General features: G+C 40.1%; 1 long non-coding RNA gene across 3 annotated transcripts in view; it reads right to left on the bottom strand.

Annotated features, from left to right (window-relative positions):
- Nucleotides 1-893, bottom strand: part of LOC134216367 (uncharacterized) — a 101,561-nt gene extending 100,668 nt beyond the window's left edge. For 2 of the 3 annotated variants that reach the window (XR_009980634.1, XR_009980635.1), the window contains exon 1: nucleotides 749-893. This is a non-coding gene — a long non-coding RNA (uncharacterized LOC134216367). The remainder of the gene's footprint in view (nucleotides 1-748) is intronic. The other variant, XR_009980636.1, reaches the window with a different exon arrangement.
- Nucleotides 894-16,144: the final 15,251 nt, after the last annotated feature.

The raw sequence follows: 16,144 nt of genomic DNA, 5'->3' as shown, positions 1-16,144 counted from the left end.
TTCGTTCGAAATTGAACGCTTTATCATATTTTTGGTTTATAATTAGGCAACCTTAATTAACTCAAATTACGAAACATCTAAAATTGTCGGACAGTTCGGCAACACTTCCCTCGAAGGGAGTGATTCTGCCTGTGATGTTTTTTATGCGATCATTCCCTTTCGCGACTTATTTTCCCTCTTACTCTCTCACCCACAGTGCAGTACATAGAACCTTTTTAGATCAAGTTGCGTGTCTCGTATTTCCACCTTCCTTCCGCCGAGAAGTATCCACAGGAGAATCCTTCGATTATAATCCTTTTATTGCCATACCGACCCGGAAGACATTTGCTGGTCTGCCCACTTGCAAACTATCGCGAACTTCTCGATTCACACTGTTCGATGCCTAATCACAAAATATCATCACTTTTCATCAGGGAGAAACTTTTTTCGACATTATGGCCCGATGCAATCCATTTCTTTTTCTCACACGTTTACACACGGGGCCGGACGGACACACACCAGGCAAAGGCAAGCAGAAAAATCTTCACTCGATTTCGGGGCTCTGTTAGCAGGATTTTCTTCCTTTCCACATTTTTTTCTCATCACTGCTTTGAACTTTCTTTCTCGGAGCTTAGGCTCCGAAAGGTATCACTACGGCAGGAAAAATCATCCACTTTTCCAATTCGGGGCACATCTATCAAGCAGAATCCTTGCGGTCACGATAGCGCATCCCCACTCCAACCGGAATCCTAACTATTATCCAACTAACCCGTACAATTTATCCAGATGCACAGCAACGAAGCTAATTTCCTCACTAAACTCCGAAACTCGGTTTACTTATGGTCACTTTCAGTACCTACTAAATATTCTGCTGTTGATTGTGAACAAGCGACTGAGCCACGGTTTAAAATGGAACTGACTTGAAGTGTGAACGAATCGACTCAACTACGCCACGGGCGAACCTTTCAGCGGGCGGTGGAGTGAAAGATCGCTCTTTTTTATCCTAGTTTTTTATTTCTTTCCTCTTTGTTCCACTAACTGCGCGGCGTATAATCTACCAGACAGCAGCCAGGCGAAGGCGACGGCGATGCAGCAGAGCTGATGGAAAAACGACAACGCGGAACGGGATTCAACGAATGCTTCTTGCGCGAGCAAAGGCGTGTTTTGAACTGTCAAAGTCGAGTGCGAACAGATCGAGAGAGAGAGAGAAAGCGACAAACGGTAAAGGCATGTCAGTGTCAGAGACTGACAGAACCGTTAGCGGAAGCGTTTACTGCTTTTGTGACGTTCGCGACTCCGTTGTGTGCAGACGCATCAGGAGCGTTTGCGGAAGGTTTGCGCAAAGAATTCGTGAATGTGTCTACGCTACAGGGCGTTATGGCTGGGGAAGTAACTCATAACGCTAGTAATTTAACACAATAACGTTGACAATAACGAAGCCTAACGTCAAAAGATATTTTAGTAATTAAACTAAACTAAAACTAACTAACTAAACGTAACTAAAATATGTTTTGCTTCGTCCGATTCGCGAATTAATCAAATTAAACTAAAAAGTGACAATTCGCTTCCCAAGCAAGACCAACAAATCCCCCAGCAAGACCAACGAAACATCTATCAAAAATTTTATCTGTCAAAAGCAGGGTTGTAAATATTCGGCAGCACTGGATGAAGGTGATGTTTTTTTATATCATTGTTTTATTTTCTTTCTGCTTTGAAATCAACCTCACATTCCCAGAGAGGCGAAAAGTAAACAACAGAACTCACATCACGCACTGCGCCGCGAAGATGAAATTTACCACAGCAAAATGTACACATTCACCCAGCAAATTGAAAAAATTCACCAAGCGTTCAAATGGGCCACTCACAGTCATACGGTAAGGCGCGAACTGAGCAGCCTGTCAGAGCGACTTGTGAGTGGCTGAATGCGAAATTGAATGGTCGGTGTTGGAAATGATTTTTCGGCAGCACCTAATCGCACTCACCACGGCGGCGATGAAGGCGACTGCAGATTTTACTGAGATCCATGTTTTTCACTGCATTGACTGTGAAATATTTCTACCCTGGTCAAAAGTAACCTTGCTCTGCGAGCAGGGTTATATGGAAATTATTGACAGATCATTTTTAAGTTTAATTCGATTGTAATTCGCGAATCGGACCAAAGCTTTTGTTTTGATGATTTGATGTAGACCGACACAATCAGATAATTGAAACGAGGTTATGGTTTGATTATGCTCAAATTTGGCCTAAACATTCTTTGCATATCAAAGAATATTGTGGCCAAATTTCATAAAATTCGGTCGACAAAAACGCCTCTGACAATAATAGAACGAAACCTGCCAAAGCCGTCTGTTCCCCTATTTAGTTTACACCTTAACAAATAACACTGAATCAACGATTTGACGCCACAATACACGATTCGAGGCCGCATCTCTCCATCCTCGAATGCGCCCACACTCGCCACGTCGTTCTGTACTTGGTCTGCCCACATTACTCGGACCTGTCGGATCGGAAGCGAACACCATCTTTGCAGGGTTGATGTCCGGCATTCTTGCAACATGCCCTGCCCATCGGACCCTTCCGGCTTTAGCTACCTTCTGGATACTGGGTTCGCCGTAGAGGACTACCGGTCTTATCAGTATCTTGTACATAACAAATTTGGTGCGGTGGTGAAACTTTTTTTACCGCAGTTTCTTGTGAAGCCCGTAGTAGTCCCGACTTTCACAGATGATCAGTCTGGTAAGCTTCCCAGGAAAGCTGTTCTCGTCCATAACTTTCCAAAGCTCTACGCGGTCTATACTGTCGTATGCCGCCATGAAATCAATGAACAGATAGTGCGTTGGGATCTGATTTCACGGCATTTTTGAAGGATTTGCCGTACACCGAGGAAAATTTCCGCATATATGTTATGTGTGAAACTACATAGATTTTTGCAATTTGTAGTTGCAAATAAAGCTTATGTGTGGGAACATAAAAGTTATTAGGTTTCCGTCATATAAAGTCTATGTTGTTGATTCAAATACAATTCATAAGGATGACTAATATTATTTATTTGTCGATGCAAAATAATAGATATATTTCTAGATCATGAAATTCATTTGTATATTATGCATAATGACTGTGGGATTATTTATAATTAAAAGAAATATTTTTTTTCATTTTTTCAACTTTATTAGAAGAAAACAAAAAAAAACATTGATTGTTCATTGTGAGAAAAACAGAGATGAAAAGCCAAGCTAGACATTGAATAAAGATGGTCATAATTCTGTCCGACAAGTCCACCATCACCCACCTCATGATACCGGATGTATAGCTGCTTCCTGGTTTGACGTACGGATCCGTAAATACACAGACGAAAACCTCACAATCACTCCCATTCTCAGTGGATCAGATACGGGTGCTCAACACAATGATAGCTGCATTCTTGCTCGTGTGTCTCCGACGGAAGTACGTGACCGATACCTTTCCGCGAAGTACCATCGTTTTTGGTCTCCAAGTCTGTGGTCATCCATGTTGGAAGCTGCATTACGCTTTCTCGTGTTTCCTGCTGCTTTCATTTTCTTCGTATTCGAATGGTTCTTCATGCAACTTAATTTGTTGTCCGTCCTTTTCATCAGGAAATAGACTAGAAATAAGCAGAAAATTGAGAATTGAGCAAATTAATTGAACATTTAACGATTACTCACCAGTAAATCGAATGGCTTCTGGGCAGTTTATAGCGTTCACTTTCAAATTCAATCTCAAACAATCCCAAACATAAACCATATGTGGGTAAGGAATATAATTTTTGACTATGCAGATCGACCAATAATGTTTATGTGTAACTAGCCACCCTATAACCAGAGACCGGCGGAGTGAAAAACTGTCGAAATGGCAACGTATGAAAATGCATGAAATAGTGAAAATAATACCGGCATCACTTGAACTTTTTGCTTGCTTCTTATGGATGCAAAAAGTAAACAAGTCGAATTGGAACCGCTTTTGTCGGTTCGATTGGAAACAAGATGGCGTCTTCGCCGATCTCTTATTGTAGTATTTCTATGTGTAACAAACATGACCAAGATATTTTACTCATATATAGATTATGTATTACCCTATATTGAACAATGGGCATATAATGATCTTTATAATTGCACGAATAAAAAATATGTTTTCAGTACCTAATAAAATGTACTGGTAGCAACCAAATATAATTTACGTTTGGATTTTTATTAGTGTACAGTAAAGATCTGGCTCGTTGTCGAGCGACCGTCAATGAAGCCGGCTTGATAACTTCCCACGAACTTATTTACTAATGGTGACAGACGTCGGAAGATGATCTGGGATATCACTTTGTAGGCGGCATTAAGGATGGTGATCGCTCGAAAGTTCTCACAGTCCAGCTTGTCGCCTTTCTTGTAGAAAGAGCGTATAACCCCTTCCTTTCACTGCTCCAGTAGCTGTTCAGTTTCCCAGATTCTGACTATCAGTTTGTGCAGGCAAGTGGCAAGCTTTTCCGGGCCCTTCTTAATGAGCTCAGCTCCGATATCCTTACCAGCTGCTTTGTTGGTATTTACCTGTTGGATGACACCCTTAACTTCCCTCAAGGTGGGGGCTTGTTGGCTTCCATCGTCCGCTGAATTGACATAGTCATTATCCGCTGCCTTCACTTTCACTGCCTGTACTTGCAGCGCCATTTATATGTTCCTCGTAGTGATGCTTTCACCTTTGACCACTACACGTTCGTCCGTCAAGATGGTCCCATCCTTATCCCTGCACATTTCTGCTCGCGGCACGAAGCCTTTGCGGGATGCGTTGAGCTTCTGATAAAACTTGCGTGTATCTTGAGAACGGAGCAGCTGTTCCATCTCCTCGCACTCCGCTTCTTTCAGGCGGCGTTTCTTCTCCTGAAAAAGGCGGGTCTGCTGTCTCCGCTTCCGTCTATAACGTTCCATGTTCTGTAGGGTACCTGCCTGCAGCGCGACCGCCCGCTCTGCGTCCTTCTCCTCCAGAATCTGTCTGCACTCTTCGTCGAACCAATCGTTCCATCGATTTCGTCCCACATACCAGACGTTGTTCTCCGCTGCGTCGTTAATGGCTGCTTTGACTGTATTCCAGCAGTCCCAAAGAGGGCCTCCATCGAGTTCACCCTCTTCCGGCAACGCTGCCTCGAGATGCTGCGCGTATGCAGTGGCGACATCAGGTTGCTTCAGTCGCTCTAGGTCGTACCACGGCGGTCGTCGGTACCGAACATTGTTGATGACGGATAGTTTTGGGCGCAGTTAAACCATCATCAGATAGTGGTCAGAGTCGATGTTAGCGCCACGATATGTTCTGATGTCGCTAAAGTGCGTCCATCAATCAGAACGTGGTTGATTTGTGATTCTGTTTGCAGTGGTGATCTCCAGGTGTACCGATATGGAAGGCTGTGTCAGAAGTAGGTTCGGCGGCGAAATCAATTAGTCGTAGGCCGTTTTCGTTCGTCAGCCGATGCGTGCTGAACTTTCCAATAATCGGTCTAAATTCCTCTTGGCCAACCTGAGCGTTCAAATCTCCTATGATGATTTTGACGTCGTGGCTTGGCAGCTGTCGTACTCTCGATCCAGCTGTGCGTAGAATGCGTTCTTATCATGGATGTTGATTATGCTGAAGTTGAAGAACCGACCTTTGATCCTCAACCTGCACATTCTTTCATTGATCGGCCACCACCCGATCACGCGCCTTTGCATATCACCCATCACTATGAAAGCTGTTCCCAGCTCGTGTGTGTTGCCGCAGCTCTGGTAGATGGTATGATTACCTCTAAACGTTCGCAACATTGATCCCTTCCAACAAACCTCCTGCAGCACTACGATGCCGAATCCACGGTCCTTGAGCACATCGGCGAGTAGGCGTGTGCTCCCGATGAAGTTGAGAGATTTGCAGTTCCACGAACCGAGTTTCCAATCGGTAGTCCTTTTTCGTCGCGGTGGTCTTCGCCGATGGTTCCGGTCCGTACTCTCTTGTTGATTGTTCGTTATTTATGTTTTTTAAAGGTTGGCTTGCAGGGCCTGACACCAAACCCCCTAAATTTCCGTAGGACCATATAACCCGCCAACCCGTCACGTTCCCCGGTTAAATGGATGGCTTAAGCGCCACTCCGTGAAGGAGACCACCCACCAGTTTAAGGTTTGCCCGGCCTGAGACTATCCAGAGGATAGGGTCAATGTTTCCCGAAATCGGGGAGGGAAGTGACTGGTTGTGTCAAAACCGTCGTACTTAGCGTGAGCGTATCGACGCCGCAAGACTCTAAATCACGTACGTGCAACTACCAGAACCGCTCCAAAGACAATTAACCGTTCACAATAAGTTTTCATCACTGGCCCAGCTCTCCACAATCAAACGAATAAATCACGCTTTAGAATGAAAAGTTATAACGACTACAAATTGAAATTGATGATTCGTCCGCGAAAAGACATGGGAAGATGACTAACTGTTTGTCTACATTTACGGGAATCTACTTCATCAAGTTCGAGACGAATAGCAGTATGCTGTACGCTATAATTTCTACATTCACACACATCAAGTATAACACGAAGCTTTAATACAGTCAAACAAAGAGCTTTATTACATCTCGTTTATTCCTTTGCCTAGGCCTTTCTTCTTCCCCTTTTTAACATATTGCTACACTATCGCATACTATCTAATCCCCATCAACCTCAGTGTATCGTGCGTGTTGTTTGTGCGTTACCCGTTCATTCACTCGCTGATCATGTACCAATCATTTAACGGAGGCAATTAAGTACTTGAAATTTATTGCCTCATGCGCATGGACGTTCACAGTACAAAATGCATGCAAATACTCACTACCTAGGTTTTACGTGGATGGTTGGATGGTGATGAGTCGGCGGCTGAGCACACAGAGCTGCTTGCGCACTACTCCGGCCCGATGTCGACGGCTTTACGTGTCGATCGTTGATGACTCTCTCACCTGGCGCGTGGTCTTACGCTTGAACGCGGCACATGCGTCCGTTCGTCGAACAATAGTTCTCGCTGCTGTCGGTTGGACGCTGATGGGTTGGATGAGCCTGCCTGTCTAGGGCGCGTAAAAGGAACGTGACGCGGCCCTCTTCCGGCAACGTGTGCCCCGGGATTACCTCGACGCCGACGAGTGGGGTCAAAAGCGGTCTCTAATGGGATGGTGGTGTAACGGCAAATGGCTTCGCTGCCTCGCACCTAATTAAAAGAAACGCACACGCACTTTTGGTTGGGGACCTAACTAGGTTGCAATTATATCGCACTTTTACCTTTTCTAAACTAGTAACACGCACGGCCGAAACTTAGATCGAACAAATTACTGATTGACGATCAACTAGGGGAACAAAGGGAAAAGTTAACACATCATACAAAGAGCTACCATGTCACAAACTAACATTTTAAATTACACCACGACGCGAAACAAATACGGACCACTTTTGCCTCTTCCACTGATCGAATCGAAGTGATCGATTAGAGTTGGAAATTGCCTCAGATTAACTGCGAATCTGTAAAATAATCCCGGTTGCCGTGATATTACCCGAAGATAATATCACGAACGCTAATTCTCGCAATTGGACATAAAGGATTTAGCGGGCATCGCGACATCTCTTTCTGACGGCTTTCAAACATCCAGTCAAATCCTCTCCGATCTTGGAAGTAGAGTCCAAAGTCGAATAAGGAAGGTCAATGTATTTTGAATGGCGCATTTGCGGGTCGTTGTCCCTCTATTCAAGCTAATTTGCATAGCGAAATGACGCGCGGTTGGTTTGGGTCTCATGTTTAGCGTGTGTAACTGGTAATGGGAACTCACTTGATTAGCTTGTATGCCAGATGCAACCATTTCGAAGGCGTGAGGTGTGCGATTGTGTGGAGACTAACTTTAGGGATCTTATTAAGCAAAACGAATATTCATGCAATACTTTCTAACTTATGAAATTCTATTATAGATTTTCCATGGGATTAAATTAAATAAGAAAACGTACTTGTTACAACCATTCCTCCCTATTCCCGGTGGACCATGGTGCACAGTTTCACTTAGAGTCCCTCGCTGGTACTCGGACGATGATCAGCCGCCCCTAACATGAAGAACAGACGCTGTTGTGAACCGATCCTGATATGGAGAACAGACGCTCAGTAAGATTTGCACCTCCGGAGAGGAGCAAACCCCCCTTCCCTGTCAGCATACGACCATAGTTCCCACCGGGGTTGGTTACCCGATCTTCCCTAAGGTTGCTTGTATCACCACGGGGAGGTAGTAGGAGTAGCTGGGTAAGAGGCTAAGGACCGCGAGATGGGGTCTATTTTATTCCTTCAGGTACGCGAAGTACAAATGGAGCAGCATGGAGATAAGAAAATTCGGCTTCGGAAGCGCTTTCGTAATCGTCGGTGATATGGACTGGCCACAAACGTCACAATGTCAAAAGATGTTCCGGTGGATCTCGTACGAGTGAATCATATTTCAGAACACGGACGATTAGCGAAAAACGATCTAATAAATTAACAATGTAGTTTACGTGATGGTATGGAATAAACAGTATGTTAAGTGAGCTCGGACATTTGTTTTCCAATTTACGCGGGAAATTCTCCAAATGATTTTCAAGAAGTTCTTCGGTAATTTCTCAAAATTTCCACTGTAAATCATTCGTATTTTCCACAGAACTACAAATTGTCCTTTTCCCATTTAAAATCTTGGACTAATCTTAGGTAAACTTGCCAAAAGAACCCCTTCTTTTTGAAGCTTCCAACCATTCCAAAAATGGCAGCAAACTATTTACGGCCCCGCTATCTTCAACAGTAGTTCCATTGATTTATTAATTTCCTTAAGTTCCTAAAATATTTTCGTAGCAGTAGGTCCCCCACAGAGAGGTTTGCGAGTTCCAACAGCTGACGAACATCAGCCTCGATCTGGTGAGGTCTTCCAAGGCTGGGTTTACGAAGCCAGTCTTCTCTAGAATTCTTTTCGATGGGATGGTATGGTACTGGAGTGTACCATTCCATATTCTTTAAAAAATAGTCTGCCGGTGTTATATTACTGTTTATTATCATCCATTTGAGAAACATAATCAACAATCATTACCTTCGGATTATCCATGTCGGATGTCGTGTTAGGTAAGATTTCTTGAACAGCCTGTGTTGGTATAGACGAATCCAAGTAAAAATAAGAAGAAGACACACGACGGTGTTAACTTTGACAGATCCTACAGGACAGCATAGAGGGATCATTTTAAAATGTTTATAATAAATTCTATACAAAATTTAATTAAAATCTGATTGATGTATGGTACGAAAAAAGTTCCGAACTGTATGATAGATACATTTTTGGAAAATATTCAAAAAATTGAGATAAGCTTCCAGATATGTAATTCAGAACTTTTTCCATACCGTACATCAATCAGATGTTAATTACATTTTGTCTAGAATTTATTATAAGCATTTTAAAATTATCTCCCTATGCTGTGCTGTAGGATCTGTCAAAGTTAACACCGTCGTGTGTCTTCTTCTTATTTTTACTTGGATTCGTCTATAAGGTTCCGCACAGATCTATCATAGATGCCCAACCAAGTGACCAACTGGAACGCCGAAGCAGGTGATCAGTGTGGAGAACACTTCGATTAAAATCTGGAACACAAACACTTTCATAATCTTAGGTCTTCTGTACAGTCTACCGAATATCCAAATGGAACGCTACGGCGAGCAGGGAACTGGAACATGGACACTGTCAGAAGCTCGCATTTTCCGTAGAGAGCCAAACAAGGGACTAACGAAACGCGGAACTGCAGACAAGCAGCACAGAACACACCGGAAGGACCCGAAACTCCGTCAACTCAAATAAAATTGTTGTTGACAAGCGAAATTGTTGTGAAAATATACTGATCGAATATCGAACAGCAAGAAATGTCATCATTTTTGACCTTTTTGACAGTCACGATTTTCGAGCAGTTTCGTGCTGTTAACGCGTTTATCGCATCATTATCGCGCTTTCATCGCGATTAATCGCGCTAATCGCAGGTGAAAAGTTTCATCGCAAAGAAAATCATTCTAATCGCGAAAATCTTTGTGCCAAGGAAGCTTCATCGTGGAAGTGGCGCAATCGCGTAATCATCTTAGAACTAAATTCTAGGATCCCGCGAAAGTTCTGAGGGGTATTATCTACCGATTTACTGTTCGACCGCACAAATATCGTGGGCTTCGTGGCCGTGCGGTTAGCGACGTCAATCGTCTAGACGCATGTGCTGCGGAGTGTGTGGGTTCGATTCCCGCCCCGGTAAAGAGAAAACTTTTCGTAAAGCGAAAAGCTCTCCACTGGTTCACTGGGTGTTGTGTAAATGTCCTGTCCGTTGTCTCATGCTAGATGTTAAGTGTTCAGTCTGTGCGACCTCTGGTCGAAGACGGTGATTCTGTCTTTTAAATATAAACTAAACACCCGAATCCGCGTCCGATACGTAACATGTTCATTCTCGAATTCCGCACGGTACTTACTCGATGGCTACTGCAAACTATTGAAGATCGCGCTTGTTTCGACCGGAGCAAAAAGCAATACATGTGCATCAGCCACTGAACACCGAAGAAATGCTTTATCATTTTCGCGACGATTAAAACCCGCATTGTTCTTACTTGCTTGATGGCTACTGCAAACTATAGTTATGAAGGAATTTCCAAACAAATTTCCAAACTAATTTCTGGTTTCTTCTGGTTTCAATTACCGAATTAAAATCCAAAGAAATTTCTAAAGTGATTTCCAAAAGAATTCTTAAATAACAAATTCTCAAAGGTATTTCAAAAGAATATTTGAAGAAATCTCGCTTAACTTTTCAAAAGGACCTAAGTAACATTTTTTTCATGAATTAATTTGAATAGCGCAACCCGAATAAAAATCCAGTAGAATAACAATTCAATTTATTGTAACACTACTATTAATAACGTTAAATTGGCAATAGATTATATTGTAAATGAAACCATAGAAACACATTAGAATGCATTGTTATGAACCATTTACTCAAATGTGAATGAAGTTTTCGTAATAAAATGTACGGGTTGTTAAGTATCGTAACAATTCAAAATATGAGATTTTTCCATACATTTTTTTCGTCACACAATAGAGTGTATGGTTAATATATTGTTGAAATATCCGAACAAAACTGTTCAAAATACAATGGATTGTATTGTATTTGTACAGTAAAACAATACGATTTTTGATTTCTCAATTGTGATAGCTTTACTGTTTAACAAAGCAATATTTGGCGCTATGAGGCCAATATTGTTATATAATTCATATGCAATGTAAAGGTTTCAAAAACAATTGAAAATGTTCTTACAATAGAGAAATATGTTGATGTATTGTATCCTCAGTGTTGATATAATCTGTGCAACCATCAAGAAACAATGTATCCTATTGTATACCGTATATTGTATGATAATTCAATTGTTTACACTATTGAACCAATAGTACATTTTTATCCGGGAATCAACAGAACAACATGAAAGCTTTTGATTGCAGTACTCCAATTAATTCATGAAAAAAATGTTACTTAGGTCCTTTTGAAAAGTTAAGCGAGAAATCTTCAAAGTATTTTACGACGATATTTCCGAGGGATTTTCTTGAGAAATTTTTCGAAGGAGACCCTAAAGGAATTTCTGAATGAAATCATGGAGGGTGTTCTGAAGGCATTTCTGAAGGAAATTTCGAAGCAATTCCTAGGATATCCTATTTGAAGAAATTTCCTTATTCATTTCTGAGGGATTTTTCAAAGGAATCCCTAGAGCATTTTTGAAGGAACACCTGAAGGAATTTCCGATTGAATTACTAAACGAATTTTTGATTGAATGTCAGAAGCAATCTCTAGAGTCTAGATGTACTTGCTAAGAATCTCTTTAGTAAGTTATGATAAAATTTGTGAGGCCATGGAATGCTATGATTGTGCATGGCACGTTGCTATGGTTACGCATGGCCTGCTGGATTGTATACTCTCCACATAATGAACACTAAGGCTTTGGTCCGAATCGTGAATTAAAATCGAATTAAACTTAAAAGTGACAGTACGGAAATTATGAAATCCCCCGCCCATAAGAATGGCTGGTGCTACCCAGCAAGACCAACAAAACATCTATCAAAAACGATTCAATATCTGTCGAAAGTAATCTTGCTCTGCGAGCAGGGTTATTTGGAAATTTTAGAACTGTCACTTTTAAGTTTAATTCGATTTTGATTTACGAATCGGACCAAAGCCTAAGCTGCGAGGCGGCAATGTCCCAGTGGAGAATGTAATGCCAACGAAGAATAAATATAATATTATTAACTATGTGAATAATAATGGTTAATAACGGATAATGGTTTCCCTCCCTTTAGTTATTCATTATCGAGTTGAATAGGTTCAGGAATTCAACTAGTATTCTAAATTTTACATTCGCATCTTGTATCAAATGATTCGGAATTTAAGTTGATATTGGCTCAAACATCGAAATACCTTGAGGATGTCATATTCAAAATTCATGTATAAATAATTTTGGAAGTGATCAATGAATATTTAGCTGTTTGATAGACGAATCCAAGTAAAAATAAGAAGAAGACACACGACGGTGTTAACTTTGACAGATCCTACAGCACAGCATAGGGAGATCATTTTAAAATGCTTATAATAAATTCTGAATGGAAGGAAAATTGAAATGGATACTAGATCCAAAAAAGCTCGTTGCTATGAAAAACGACTACAAAACAAATGCCATTTCTTGTTGTTGATCTGTTTGTTATTGACCAAAGATGATCTAGTAGCCTAAAAAATTTGAACATATCGACATATTTAAGGAGAGTGAATCCAGAACAAAATATGATCAGAACACATCGAGATAGAGAGATATCGAGATAGGGAGGTTATCGAGAAGTAGAATACCCAAATGTATGTATATTGAAGGGACCAAGGAAACCATCGACATAGAGAAAGATATCGAGATGTAGAACATCGAGATGTAGAGAGTCGACTGTACCATCCGAAAAATTGAAATTTCTAGAGACGAGTCACATTTCCCCTTTATGTAACTTGCAAAAGCATGGCCTACCGCAACTGGAAATTTTGAAATCACGAAGATGACTCACATTTCCCCTTCATGCAAGGAAATAAGTAAGCAAGTCCAGTCACCCACCGCCACTCGCTTCCATAATTTGGATTTGGTTAGCGCGTCGCACAATGGTCGGTTTCGTCAAATTTCACGACATAAATCGATAACTCAAAAACCATCAGTGCTAGAGTTTTGACGTCTTCAGAAGAAATGATCTGCAAGAAGAAATCTATTTTTGGTGTAAATTGCCATTAGGGTGGCCCTTTTGTGGAATTTTTTGGGGATTTATTTTTTTAATCATTTAAGTTAGGAGATCATTTTATTCTACAAAGTTGTAGAGAATTTAATTCTAAGCGCTTTTGTTTAATAAACATTTATTTTATCTCATATAGGTAATGTTTTATGACAAAATTACTAAATTTAGTTAGGGTGGTCCCGAAAAAATAGTTTTTAGCTTCCACTTTCATCAATACAAAATGTTTCCAACTGTGCAACTGTAATAGCATCGCTTCACGGTCTTTGGATAGCGCATCTTTTGGTTACATAAGATGGTTGATAGCTTCATTTTCAAGCATATTATAACCGTTTTTTCATAAAAAAGTAATATTTTTCTGAGCATTCTACTGCAGTTAGTAGCAAATATTAGCAAAAATTTCAATCGTGCTCTGAAAGTATACATTCAGGCCCATCAACTCCATGATATTTCATTTGTCCATCTTTGTCCACTTTTGTTTGATAATCATAATAATTTTTGTTTGAAAAATCAGCTATTTCATGGGAAACGCATATACCGTATCTCTGTTTTTTTGCAAAATTTAAAAGCATCATTCTTTTTCGAAAATGAATAAACTCATATTTTTATTCTCTCCCATACATTAATTTCTATCCAAAGTAGTCGAAAAAATCAAAGTTTAAAAAACATTTTTTTTAACATAATTTTTGAACTAATGGACCGATTATCAATGTTCATGGTATCACATGGTTATTCACCATCGGGTTGTATGATGCTTCAAAGCCTTTAACTTACACTTCAAAAACTTTATCATTGGAGCAGGTTGTAAAACATCTCTTGTTTTTTATATATTAGTTAAATTTTAAGATCAATTTAAGAAATTTTAGCAGGCAGTCTTTGGATAAACTGCGAAATTTAAATTGTTTTGCGAATTAGTCATGAAAAATCAACATGAATTTTATGGTTTCGTATTGCGCCACAAAAGTAGCGCTCTTAAGCATTTATTTCTTGAGAATACCTTGAAAATCGGTCCAGTAGCTCAAATTTCACGTTCGAAAATAACTGATTTTTTCGACTACTTTTCCACTTTTGATTTGAATATTTTAGATAAAGAATGATTCTTTGTGGGCTTTGTGGCCGTGCGGTTAACGACGTCAATCGTCGAGACGCATGGGCTTTGGATCGTGGGTTTGATTCCCGCCCCGGTAAGAAGAAAACTTTCCGTGATCGGAAAATTCTCCACCACTGGGTGTTATGTGTCCTCTCCGTTGTCTAGATGTTAAGTGTTCAGTCTGTACTACCTCTGGTCGAAGACAGTGTTCCTGTCTTTTATTCTACCAAATATTGCGAAAATCAGAGATACGGTATATGCGTTTCCCATGGAATAGCTGATTTTTCATACAAAAATTAATATGATTATCAAACAAAAGTGGACAAAGATGGACAAATGAAATATCATGGAGTTGATGGGCCTGAATGTATACTTTCAGACCACGATTGAAATTTTTGCTAATATTTGCTACTAACTGCAGTAGAATGCTCAGAAAAATATTACTTTTTTATGAAAAAACGCTTATAATATGCTTGAAAATGAAGCTATCAACCATCTTATGTAACCAAAAGATGCGCTATCCAAAGACCGCGAAGCGATGCTAAGACAGTTTTTGAAAATATTTTGAATTGATGAAAGTGGAAGCTAAAAACTATTTTTTTCAGGACCACCCTATCTAAATTAAGTAATTTTGTCATAAAACATTACCTATATGAGATAAAATAAATGTTTATGAAGCAAAAACGCTTAGAATTAAATTCTCTACAACTTTGTAGAATAAAATGATCTCCTAACTTAAATGATTAAAAAAATAAATCCCCAAAAAAATTTCACAAAAGGGCCACCCTAATGGCAATTTACACCAAAAATAGATCTTTTCTTGCAGATCATTTCTTCTGAAGACGTCAAAACTCTAGCACTGATGGTTTTCGAGTTATCGATTTATGTCGTGAAATTTGACGAAACCGACCATTGTGCCCTGGTGGTAAATCAGGTAAGTCAGAAGTAAATATGTTATACAATATGGGCCCCAGTATGCTGCCTTGGGGAACACCAGCTCTAACAGGTAATCTATCAGATTTAGAATTCTGATAGTTTACCTGCAGTGAGCGATTTGATAAATAATTTTGGATCAGTTTAATAATGTACTAATGTGAAAATTAAAATTCATCAATTTTACAAACAAACCTTCATGCCAAACACTGTCAAATGCTTTCTCTATATCAAGAAGAGCAACTCCAGTCGAATATCCTTCAGATTTGTTGAGCCGAATTAAGTTCGTAACTCTTAATAACTGATGAGTGGTTGAATGCCCATGGCGAAAACCAAATTGCTCATCAGCAAAAATGGAATTGTCATTAATATGAACCATCATTCTATTTAAAATAATCTTTTCAAACAGTTTGCTTATTGAAGAAAGCAAACTGATTGGGCGATAACTAGAAGCCTCAGCTGGATTTTTGTCCGGCTTCAAAATTGGAACAGCTTGGCGTTTTTCCATTTATCTGGAAAGTATGCCAATTGAAAACATTTGTTAAATAAATTAACCAAAAAGGATAAAGAGCTCTCAGGAAGTTTTTTGATGAGTATGTAGAAAATACCATCATCACCCGGGACTTTCATATTTTTAAATTTTCTAGTAATAGATCTCACTTCATCCAAATTAGTTCCCAACGAAGGGTCAAAAACATTCTCTTGATTGAGAATGTCTTCGAAGCTCCGTGTAACCTGATCCTCAATTGGACTAGTGAGACCTAGACTAAAATTATGGGCACTCTCGAACTGCTGAGCAAGTTTTTGAGCCTTTTCGCCATTTGTTAATAATTTTTTTTCCC

This window comes from Armigeres subalbatus, chromosome 2, assembly GCF_024139115.2.
Source record: "Armigeres subalbatus isolate Guangzhou_Male chromosome 2, GZ_Asu_2, whole genome shotgun sequence".
Taxonomy (NCBI): Eukaryota; Metazoa; Arthropoda; class Insecta; order Diptera; family Culicidae; genus Armigeres; species Armigeres subalbatus.
This window is presented reverse-complemented; position numbering and strand designations above follow the sequence as displayed.